The sequence below is a fragment of the Ipomoea triloba genome, chromosome 10 (assembly GCF_003576645.1).
Source record: "Ipomoea triloba cultivar NCNSP0323 chromosome 10, ASM357664v1".
In the NCBI taxonomy this organism is placed as follows: domain Eukaryota; kingdom Viridiplantae; phylum Streptophyta; class Magnoliopsida; order Solanales; family Convolvulaceae; genus Ipomoea; species Ipomoea triloba.
The window spans coordinates 10,015,801-10,029,026 of NC_044925.1; positions in this window are offsets into that span (position 1 = coordinate 10,015,801).

Below are 13,226 nucleotides of genomic sequence, written 5' to 3' on the forward strand. Positions count from 1 at the left end.
ATGGAATTTTCTGTGTTTATTCGTGGATCAAAATGACCAAAACTTTTTATGGACATCAAGTAGTATAAGTTGGGGTTTTACCATAAAAATTTCAAGTGAAAAAGAGTTCGGGAACTATTTTTACCGGCTCAATCTTTCGGACTGCGCCAAGCTGAAATTTTCTGAATTACGCTTAGTATGATTATTGATGTGTTAATGATAATTGTGAGTGTGTGTAATATATATATGATGTGTGCGTGTGGTATATATATACTGTATATGTATGTGTGTGATATATTTATATATATGAAAATAGTATTACATATTTATATATATTGGATGTGTAGCATAACCTACATATGTGTATATATGTAATATATACATATTATATATGGTATGAGTATTAAGTATATATATATGTGGTATGTATATATATATACGTGTAATGTGTGTATTATAATATATGTACATATATGAGTATGTATGTATATTTAAATGGAGTGTTGTAATATGTATATATTTGGTATGTGTACCTTAAGTGAATATGCATAAATATGTGGAAAGTGTTAGGCTTATGTGGTATGCATATATACAAATGTGTAGTGTGATGATGGAAAATGTTTTGAGAAAGATGTTTTGAGAGACGAGACTTGTGAACCAAGTTGAGAATGGTAATTGTTTTCAAAATGGGGACTTGATTTTGTGGAAAATGTCCAAAAGAAGATGAGAAAGGAGGGGAAATGTTTTTAAAACCTTAGTTTCAAGAAGTTAAAGAGGACCTTGTCATTTATATTACCTCGGGCTATAGTACCGATGGTCTTCTTCAATATATGTACGGCAGTATACGCCAAGCCTCTACGTCACTTCGTCAGGCGTAGGGAGTTTCTGCGTCACTCAGTCAGGCGCAGGTTTTATTCATACGTAAAGCGAAGTCTATTCGCCAAGTCTCTACGTCACTTCGTCAGGCATAGGGAGTCTCTACGTCACTTCGTCAGGCGTAGGGAGGCTCTGCGTCACTCAGTCAGGCGCAGGGGAGTTTTCTATATCACTCAGTCAGGCGTAGGCCGTGGGGGTGTGCACACTTAAGTATAGATACTCATGTCATTTTCGGGTTGGTATCAGCTTTATGGACCTAGGTGGGGCCAAACTAGGGACCATAATGATGAACCTTCGTCCAAGGGATCACGAACGAGACTTGGGGCAGGACCGTAATCCCCATGTCCAGATCCGATTTCGGTCTAGTCAAAGAAATTTGTATCCTCAATAAGGTCTCTTGCTTCTAGTCAGAAACTAAGTAACGTTTTCATAATTGAAGACAACTAGAAGTCATAATTGTGGCATTGACATATGTGATAGACAGGGATAGTTCTGAAAACCTATCCTGTATGAAAAGAAATCAAAGGCAACCTAGTTTGATGAACTAGGAAGTTTGATAAGGAAATGTGTTGTGACTTATATACTCATTATATGCTTGTGATTATATGGCATTAATTGTTGATTGCAGTAATGAAAGGCATGGACACCATATTTGGTAATGTGTATTTACCTTTATGAATTATTTGTCAAAACTTTTATCTGATGGAAGTGACAAATGGATTACCTTACTTAGCCGTTGTGCTAACTACACTTCACCGTGTACGTCATTTCAGATGTCATCCAGTGAAGGATCCTGTAGCCCGGCAAACACTCCTGATCATGTTTGCCCGGGACCTACTTTTGTTGGTCAGACTTTGCATGACACGCCGGACAGAGACCCCTATTCTCCACCCGATTCTCAAAGCTCTCCAGACTATACTCCAGCGTCCCCTGACTATACTCCAGCAACCCCAGTCAGCCCAGTCAATCCTTATTCCTTTTTGGACTTAGTAGATGAGTTAAATGCTCAGTATGGGTACTACCCCATAGAGCTTATTCCCGGTTCTGACCCTATCGAGTTCATTGTCCGCTACCCGTGTCCGTGGGACTCCGACCCACGAGATTTTCGTGACGAGTGGTCAATGATGTTAGTCGAGTGTCGCTTCCTCGATCACATCATGTGGTTCGAGGGAGAGTGGCACCTCGTTTGGGGCACGTACACCACACCGGTGTACCGAAGTTTGGATTAGAGGGCCAGAGTTGGGAAGTTTTTGGATGGTTTTCTCTTTTTGTGTATATATATCTTTTGGTAGCCTTAGTTTTGGCTGGCTCTAGTCTGTTAGGGCAGTGGAGGACCCGAAGTTTGTAAATAACAGCCGTCGGGCAAATTCTTATAAATACCTTTTGATATTAATATATATGCCTAGAATATTATATTTTGATGTTTGGGGTGTTGATGTTGAGTGTGTTTCTTTTAGCCTGTGCACTTATAGTGGAAGTTTTATCAAAGAGGTGATAGGCTTCACTCTAAGTGTGGCGGTAGCACCCAGTTTACTGCTGTAAGATGTAAGCTTCCGTAGCGTTATATTACGCATATTGTAATAGTTGTCGGAGCAGAAATTGGGGTGTTACAAGTACAACTCGAACAATGGCAAGAGCAGAACCACCACCTCCACCACCACAAGTTGAACCTAATGCAAGAGGAACAAGGGTCCTCCGAGGCTTAACTCATGAACAATTGGCGCTTGTGGATGTGTAAAAGTCAAAGAATTTAATTGGAGGGAAATACTTTGATCCGAGTGTGCTAAGGGAATTTCGGTTTGAAGACATTGTAAATCGGTTGCTAAGACACCCGCAATGGAGCAAAGTATTCGAATGGAGAGGACCGACATATATTCCGGTTACGTATGAGTTTCTTGCTTGACTTGTGTCCCACTAAAACAATAGGTTCCCTATGCGTGGAGTTCAGACTTACATTCCTTATTTTTCATGCACTTTACCGCTATTATTTAGGAAATGGGAAGTACCAAAGAGCAAGCCTTGAAAAGGAATTATGAGAAAGCAAGTACAACTCGAACAATGGCAAGAGCAAAACCACCACCTCCACCGCCACAAGATGAACCTAATGCAAGAGGAACAAGGGTCCTCCGAGGCTTAACTCATGAACAATTGGCGCTTGTGGATGTGTAAAAGTCAAAGAATTTAATTGGAGGGAAATACTTTGATCCGAGTGCGCTAAGGGAATTTGGGTTTGAAGACATGGTAAATCGGTTGCTAAGACACCCGCAATGGAGCAAAGTATTCGAATGGAGAAGACCGACATATATTCCGGTTACCTATGAGTTTCTTGCTTGAAATGTGTCCTACTAAAACAATAGGTTCCCTATGCGTGGAGTTCAGACTTACATTCCTTATTTTTCATGCACTTTACCGCTATTATTTAGGAAATGGGAAGTACCGAAGAGCAAGCCTTGAAAAGGAATTATGAGAAAGCAAGTACAACTCGAACAATGGCAAGAGCAAAACCACCACCTCCACCGCAACAAGATGAACCTAATGCAAGAGGAACAAGGGTCCTCCGAGGCTTAACTCATGAACAATTGGCGCTTGTGGATGTGTAAAAGTCAGAGAATTTAATTGGAGGGAAATACTTTGATCCGAGTGTGCTAAGGGAATTTCGGTTTGAAGACATTGTAAATCGGTTGCTAAGACACCCGCAATGGAGCAAACTATTCGAATGGAGAGGACCGACATATATTCCGGTTACCTATGAGTTTCTTGCTTGAAATGTGTCCTACTAAAACAATAGGTTCCTTATGCATAGAGTTCAGACTTACATTCCTTATTTTTCATGCACTTTACCGCTATTATTTAGGAAATGGGAAGTACCAAAGAGCAAGCCTTGAAAAGGAATTATGAGATGGGAAGTACCAAAGAGCAAGCCTTGAAAAGGAATTATGAGAAAGCAAGTACAACTCGAACAGCCTTGAAAAGGAATTATGAGAAAGCAAGTACAACTCGAACAATGGCAAAAAGGAATTATGAGAAAGCAAGTACAACTCGAACAATGGCAAGAAGGAATTATGAGAAAGCAAGTACAACTCGAACAATGGCAAGAGCAAATTATGAGAAAGCAAGTACAACTCGAACAATGGCAAGAGCAGAAACACCACCTCCACCACCACAAGTTGAACCTAATGCAAGAGGAACAAGGGTCCTCCGAGGCTTAACTCATGAACAACTGACGCTTGTGCATGGGTATAAGTCAGAGAATTTAATTGGAGGGAAAGACTTTGATCCGAGTGCGCTAAGGGAATTTGGGTTTGAAGACATGGTAAACCGGTTGCTAAGACACCCGCAATGGAACAAAGTATTCGAATAGAGAGGACCGACATATATTCCGGTTACGTATGAGTTTCTTGCTTGAGTTGTGTCCTACTAAAACAATAGGTTCCCTATGCGTGGAGTTCAGACTTACATTCCTTATTTTTCATGCACTTTACCGCTATTATTTAGGAAATGGGAAGTACCAAAGAGCAAGCCTTGAAATGGAATTATGAGGAAGCAAGCACAAGCGGAACAATGGCAAGAGCAGAACCCCCACCTCCACCACCACAAGTTGAACCTAATGCAAGAGGAACAAGGGCCCTCCGAGGCTTAACTCATGAACAATTGGCGCTTGTGGAGGGGTAAAAGTCAGAGAATTTAATTGGAGGGAAAGACTTTGATCCGAGTGCGCTAAGGGAATTTGGGTTTGAAGACATGGTAAACCGGTTGCTAAGACACCCGCAATGGAACAAAGTATTCGAATAGAGAGGACCGACATATATTCCGGTTACGTATGAGTTTCTTGCTTGAGTTGTGTCCTACTAAAACAATAGGTTCCCTATGCGTGGAGTTCAGACTTACATTCCTTATTTTTCATGCACTTTACCGCTATTATTTAGGAAATGGGAAGTACCAAAGAGCAAGCCTTGAAATGGAATTATGAGGAAGCAAGCACAAGCGGAACAATGGCAAGAGCAGAACCCCCACCTCCACCACCACAAGTTGAACCTAATGCAAGAGGAACAAGGGCCCTCCGAGGCTTAACTCATGAACAATTGGCGCTTGTGGAGGGGTAAAAGTCAGAGAATTTAATTGGAGGGAAAGACTTTGATCCGAGTGCGCTAAGGGAATTTGGGTTTGAAGACATGGTAAACCGGTTGCTAAGACACCCGCAATGGAACAAAGTATTCGAATAGAGAGGACCGACATATATTCCGGTTACGTATGAGTTTCTTGCTTGAGTTGTGTCCTACTAAAACAATAGGTTCCCTATGCGTGGAGTTCAGACTTACATTCCTTATTTTTCATGCACTTTACCGCTATTATTTAGGAAATGGGAAGTACCAAAGAGCAAGCCTTGAAATGGAATTATGAGGAAGCAAGCACAAGCGGAACAATGGCAAGAGCAGAACCCCCACCTCCACCACCACAAGTTGAACCTAATGCAAGAGGAACAAGGGCCCTCCGAGGCTTAACTCATGAACAATTGGCGCTTGTGGAGGGGTAAAAGTCAGAGAATTTAATTGGAGGGAAAGACTTTGATCCGAGTGCGCTAAGGGAATTTGGGTTTGAAGACATGGTAAACCGGTTGCTAAGACACCCGCAATGGAACAAAGTATTCGAATAGAGAGGACCGACATATATTCCGGTTACGTATGAGTTTCTTGCTTGAGTTGTGTCCTACTAAAACAATAGGTTCCCTATGCGTGGAGTTCAGACTTACATTCCTTATTTTTCATGCACTTTACCGCTATTATTTAGGAAATGGGAAGTACCAAAGAGCAAGCCTTGAAATGGAATTATGAGGAAGCAAGCACAAGCGGAACAATGGCAAGAGCAGAACCCCCACCTCCACCACCACAAGTTGAACCTAATGCAAGAGGAACAAGGGCCCTCCGAGGCTTAACTCATGAACAATTGGCGCTTGTGGAGGGGTAAAAGTCAGAGAATTTAATTGGAGGGAAAGACTTTGATCCGAGTGCGCTAAGGGAATTTGGGTTTGAAGACATGGTAAACCGGTTGCTAAGACACCCGCAATGGAACAAAGTATTCGAATAGAGAGGACCGACATATATTCCGGTTACGTATGAGTTTCTTGCTTGAGTTGTGTCCTACTAAAACAATAGGTTCCCTATGCGTGGAGTTCAGACTTACATTCCTTATTTTTCATGCACTTTACCGCTATTATTTAGGAAATGGGAAGTACCAAAGAGCAAGCCTTGAAATGGAATTATGAGGAAGCAAGCACAAGCGGAACAATGGCAAGAGCAGAACCCCCACCTCCACCACCACAAGTTGAACCTAATGCAAGAGGAACAAGGGTCCTCCGAGGCTTAACTCATGAACAACTGACGCTTGTGCATGGATATAAGTCAGAGAATTTAATTGCAAGGAAATACTTTGATCCGAGTGTGCTAAGGGAATTTCGGTTTGAAGACATTGTAAATCGGTTGCTAAGACACCCGCAATGGAGCAAAGTATTCGAATGGAGAGGACCGACATATATTCCGGTTACGTATGAGTTTCTTGCTTGACTTGTGTCCCACTAAAACAATAGGTTCCCTATGCGTGGAGTTCAGACTTACATTCCTTATTTTTCATGCACTTTACCGCTATTATTTAGGAAATGGGAAGTACCAAAGAGCAAGCCTTGAAAAGGAATTATGAGAAAGCAAGTACAACTCGAACAATGGCAAGAGCAAAACCACCACCTCCACCGCCACAAGATGAACCTAATGCAAGAGGAACAAGGGTCCTCCGAGGCTTAACTCATGAACAATTGGCGCTTGTGGATGTGTAAAAGTCAGAGAATTTAATTGGAGGGAAATACTTTGATCCGAGTGTGCTAAGGGAATTTCGGTTTGAAGACATTGTAAATCGGTTGCTAAGACACCCGCAATGGAGCAAAAGTATTCGAATGGAGAGGACGACATATATTCTGGTTACCTATGAGTTTCTTGCTTAAGATGTGTCCTACTAAAACAATAGGTTCCCTATGCGTGGAGTTCAGACTTACATTTCCTTATTTTTTATGCAATTTACCGCTTTTTTTAGGAAATTGGAAGAACGAATGAGCAAGCCTTGAAAAGAAATTATGAGGAAACAAGTACAACTCGAACAATGGCAAGAGCAGAACCACCACCTCCACCACCACAAGTTGAACCTAATGCAAGAGGAACAAGGGTCCTCCGAGGCTTAACTCATGAACAACTGACGCTTGTGCATGGGTATAAGTCAGAGAATTTAATTGCAAGGAAATACTTTGATCCGAGTGTGCTAAGGGAATTTCGGTTTGAAGACATTGTAAATCGGTTGCTAAGACACCCGCAATGGAGCAAAGTATTCGAATGGAGAGGACCGACATATATTCTGGTTACCTATGAGTTTCTTGCTTGAGATGTGTCCTACTAAAACAATAGGTTCCCTATGCGTGGAGTTCAGACTTACATTCCTTATTTTTCATGCACTTTACCGCTTTTTTTAGGAAATGTGAATAACCAAAGAGCAAGCCTTGAAAAGGAATTATGAGAAAGCAAATACAACTCGAACAATGGCAAGGGCAAAACCACCACCTCCACCGCCACAAGTTGAACATAATGCAAGAGGAACAAAGGTCCTCCGAGGCTTAACTCATGAACAATTGGCGCTTGCGGATGTGTAAAAGTCAGAGAATTTAATTGGAGGGAAATACTTTGATCCGAGTGTGCTAAGGGAATTTGGGTTTGAAGACATTTTAAATCGGTTGCTAGGACACCCGCAATGGAGCAAAGTATTCGAATGGAGAGGACCGACATATATTCCGGTTACGTATGAGTTTCTTGCTTGAGTTGTGTCCCACTAAAACAATAGGTTCCCTATGCGTGGAGTTCAGACTTACATTTCCTTATTTTTTATGCAATTTACCGCTTTTTTTAGGAAATTGGAAGAACGAATGAGCAAGCCTTGAAAAGAAATTATGAGGAAGCACGTACAACTCGAACAATGGCAAGAGCAGAACCACCACCTCCACCACCACAAGTTGAACCTAATGCAAGAGGAACAAGGGTCCTCCGAGGCTTAACTCATGAACAACTGACGCTTGTGCATGTCTCAATGGATGGTTGTCCTCTTAACTGGCCTGTTGGTAATACTTCATTAGGAGCTGGGATCTTTGGTGCATGCATACAACCTCCTCGCTGAAAACTTTCCAAAGGGGGAAAGTCTTCCTCATAGGACTCTGAGATCACCATTGCTGGGATGGCTGGTGAAGCTGGTACTATTGTGGGCTCCTTTCTTAAGTACTCTTGCTCATAGCACTTAAGAGCTTTCTTTTTTCTTTGCAGGGGCACAGGTGGTGGTGACGGCGGATCTTCATCATCACTATCATCCTTACCACCCCTGCTGGCAGACAGTACAGATCAACTTATCAAAAAGAATCATGGATCCATAACACATCTTTCAACTGGGCAGATTAGGCAAGCAATATTTGAAAGCCTAGACAATATTTGCCAGATCCACAACAAGTTCCAGACCTTGAGAAAGCATGAATCAATTCTTTCCAAAGCATGCCAGAAGCCAAATCTCATAATAGGATCCTCATGCAATGGAGTGTGTGGAGACAAACCCAGAGTAAGAANCAATCTCAAGCAAGCTTTTGTTTCATCCTTACCACCCCTGCTGGCAGACAGTACAGATCAACTTATCAAAAAGAATCATGGATCCATAACACATCTTTCAACTGGGCAGATTAGGCAAGCAATACTTGAAAGCCTAGACAATATTTGCCAGATCCACAACAAGTTCCAGACCTTGAGAAAGCATGAATCAATTCTTTCCAAAGCATGCCAGAAGCCAAATCTCATAATAGGATCCTCATGCAATGGAGTGTGTGGAGACAAACCCAGAGTAAGAAAGAGAAATTTCACTCGCTTCAGGAAGAATCCTCAAAACACCAGGAGGATTGGATGGAAGCCAAGGAGGAGATATTTCAGAAAATCCCAGAACCAGAAACAAAAAGAGAGGAAATAAAGCATCTAACAAATGCTTTGTTTGTGGAAAGCCAGGACACTACGCCAAAGATTGCAAGGAGAAGCAAGCGGCTAAAATGATATCGGAAGTCATGTCTCTTATTGATGACGATATCGCCGAAGAAGACCTGGATGGCTATCTCAGCCCAGAAGACGAACCTTCAGCAGAAACAATCTTTTCCATAGAAGATGAAGTTCCGGAAGAAGATTTTATCTCATACAACTTTGGGATAAAAGAAGATGAAGAGTTCAAGGCACCCCATGTGAAAGTACAGATCAAACACCGGTCAAGCAAGCCATTCGATGCCATAGCCCTTGTTGATACTGGAGCTCAGTTCTCAATGATGAACCCAAAGCTGTTACCTCAAGATGCATGGAGACCATCCCAGAAACGTCTTACATCAGCATCTGGAGATGATTTTGATGCAGGATTAGAGACGAAGGAACCATTGGAGATTAGCATACTTCCTAACTGCAAGATCCAAATTCATGTTCTTGGATGTGGCCTTCCAAGAAGAGATTTGCTATTAGGATTTGATGCTTTCAAGATGATGAAGGTATTGGTTCAATCACGAGGAATTAGCAAAGGCCCCTACTTCAAGCCCTATGAAGAAGATTACAGAATGTGGCAACTCAACTTCATGGATACCATCACCCAGATCAAGCAACAATTGGTGGAGCAATTATGTGCAGATTCTCATGACGAATTCATGAAGAAACACAGTAAGCCCCTATGGACCAGAGAAGAGTTCTTTATTGAACTTCCATTCAAAGAAGGAAAGGTGATCAACCCCACCAAAGCCAGCCACTCAGGAATGAATCCTCAACATCTCAAAATGGCGGTTCAAGAGTGTAAGGAGTTGCAGAAGTTAGGATTAATCACAGAATCCAAGTCCTCATGGGCATGTGAAGCATTCTATGTGAACAAGCGAGCAGAACAAGCAAGGGGAAAATTACGACTTGTTATCAACTATCAACCCTTGAATCAATGTCTCAAAGATGTCAAATTTCCATTACCAAGAAGATCTATGATGTTCTCATATCTCCCAGGAGCCCAATGGTTTTCAAAGTTCGATCTCAAAGCAGGATTTTGGCAGATAGGAATCAAGCCAGAAGAAAGATACAAGACAGCCTTTTGTATCCCAGGATATCATCTTGAATGGAAGGTAATGCCTTTTGGTCTCAAAATTGCACCCAGTGAATTCCAGAAAGTGATGACCAAGATCTTTGAGCCAATTCTTGACAAAGCCCTCATTTACATCGATGACATCTTACTATTCAGTAAGACCATGGAAGAACACATCCAGCTGATCAAACAATTCATGGAGATATGCCAAAAATTTGGAATCATGTTATCCGAAAAGAAGATGTTACTAGCCCAGCAGAAGATCCAGTTTTTAGGCATGGATATTGACCAGGGAAAGTTTCAACCAGGAAGGCATATTGCTCAGGAGTTACTCAAATTTCCTGATGAAAACCTCACAAAGCAGCAAGTTCAACAGTTTCTTGGTATAATTAATTATATCCGAGATTTTGTTCCCAACATAGCCCCTCATGTTAGCACTCTCACCAAGATGTTGAAGAAGTCACCATCAAAATGGAGCATAGAGCAAACCAAGGCAATCCGATGGATGAAGGAGCACACCAAGGAATTACCACCATTGCACATTCCAGCAGGTGAAGGACTCAGAATTCTACAAACAGATGCCAGTGATTACTATTGGGGAGCAATACTCCTACAGGAAGTCAAAGGAAAGAGGCTTGTTTGCGGCTACTCCAGTGGTAGATTCAAAGATGCAGAACTTCATTACCACTCCACTTATAAAGAGATTTTAGCCGTGAAAAATGGAATTAAAAAATTTAATTTTCATTTGATCGGTTATAAGTTTCTTATTGAGTTAGACATGTCAGCTTTTCCAAAAATGTTGCAGTTCAAGAGGAAAGAAATTCCACAAGCTCAAGCTCTAAGATGGCAACAATGGTTTTCTAGATACAACTATGATGTTCGCCATATTCCAGGAAAGAAGAATGTGGTTGCAGACTTTTTATCCAGACCACAGCAAGTTCCTCAACTCCAGTTCCAGTCCAAGATCTATGAAGTCTATATGTTCAATGAAGGAAGTTCCAGCCAGAGCACTTCATCAAATGCAGATTTTCCACCAGACATTGATGTCAACCAGTTCCCATGGAGCCATGAATACCTTGAAGAAAGAAGAACAGATTGGGAAGTCAGATTATTCAGATACTATGGAGGTCATATGCTACAACCATATGGTATTCACCCTAAATATCCATTTGCTCAAATCTTTATTGCTCAAGTTCAAGATTGGCCAGAAGAGTTAAATTGGATATTTTGGTATTTATGCCATGAATATCATATTTTAATGGAGTTCCACAGGCCTAGCTTAAGAAAAGAGTTAGATCTTTCTGTTGAGAAAGATTTAATAAAATTCTTAACTTGGTTTTATCCATTAAAATACTGGAAGAAGTTATGCCAAGATGGTCCAGAATTTTTCACAGTTCATCTGCATAGGGAAGTCACAGCATGGGTATCCAGATTTTTAGAAGGACATGCAGAACCATTTATGAAGATTTATGAGCAGCACATGGAATCTATCATAGTCCGAGAAGAAGACTATCCAGAATTTCAGAGGTACATTTTCGCCCAGAACAAGGTCATTCCAAAAGAAATTTGGCCCAGAGAAGGGATTCAGCCAGATGTGAGACAAGATGATGAGATCTACCATGAAAGGATCAAGTCAGCAAAAAACCAGTACTACTATGAGCTACACCAGACCCAGAAGGAAGATATCTGGTCACAAGATCCTTGGAACTTTGATGATATAGATTCAGTGCTTGAAGAAGTCGAAAAGATTGAGAAAGCTTATGCTCAAAAGTCTCAAAAGAAAAGGTCAGAACACAAGAGCCAGTGGAACAAGGATGTTTGGAGAACGAAGAGAAGGCAATCTGGTATGGATAGGCAAGAATGGGTTAACCACATGGGTTACCCCAGCTACTCTGGCTACTCCACAGAAAGCGACACAGCATCAGACGAAGACTCCGTAATGGATCTTCAATTTCATGGAGAATGGATGGTCATGAAGACAAAGCAACCAGATTGGAACCCACAAAACTGGAAAGGAAAGAGATTCATGAGTGAAGGATAAGATTTGATCTTATCTCTCCAGCAAAGCCCCAGCAAAGCAAATCTCATCTGCAACAAAAAATCTTATCTTCAAAGATAAGATCCCCGTCCTGACAGGGTCATGTCAGCGTTATCTTATCAGTTTGGCGTGTTGTATGAATTATTAGACAACTTTATTAAAAGGTAACTTTACTTTATGTCAAGAAGGCCATCACACTTTGTCGGCCACATGTATTGTAATAGTTGTAAACAGCTGTATTGTATTTCAAGAACCATCCTTGATCCCTATAAAAGGAGGTTCAGTTTGCTTTGTAAAATATCGCAGTTTGAAATATAAAATTCCCAGTTTGCAAAATATCATGAGTTTCTAAGTTTTTTTTGTTGAAGGTTTTGAATAGATTTATGGTTACGTTCCTGCTAAGTCTCAAGTAATCTCTAACATGTAGAGAAGTTAGGAAGTGGTTGAGAGTCTTGTTGTCATGCCCCGGAGAGGCTTTAGTTTTCTCTCACCTTTGGTCCTATTCTCCACTGCTTTAGAGACTCCCGATTTTTGATCCGAGTGTGCTAAGGGAATTTGGGTTTGAAGACATGTAAATCGGTTTCTAAGACAACCGCAATGGAGCAAAGTATTCAAATGGAGAGGACCAACATATACACCTGTTACCTATGAGTTCTTTCTTGAGATGTGTCCCACTAAAACAATAGGTTCCCTATGCGTGGAGTTCAGACTTACATTTCCTTATTTTTCATGCACTTACCGCTTTTTTTAGGAAATGGAAGAACCAAAGAACAAGCCTTGAAAAAGAATTATGAAAAAGCAAGCACAAGTCGAACAATGGCAAGAGCAGAACCACCACCTCCACCACCACAAGTTGAACCTAATGCAAGAGGAACAAGGGTCCTCCGATGCTTAACTCATGAACAATTGGCGCTTGTGGATGTGTATAAGTCGGAGAATTTAATTGGAGAAATACTTTTATCCGATTGTGCTAAGGGAATTTGGGTTTGAAGAGATGGTAAATCGGTTTCTAAGACACCCGCAATGGAGCAAAGTATTCGAATTGAGAGGGACAGACATATGCTCCGGTTACCTATGGTTTCTTGCTTGAGATGTGTCCCACTAAAACAATAGGTTCCCTATGCGTTGAGTTCAGACTTACATTTCTTACATTTATTCTTTCATGCACTTTACC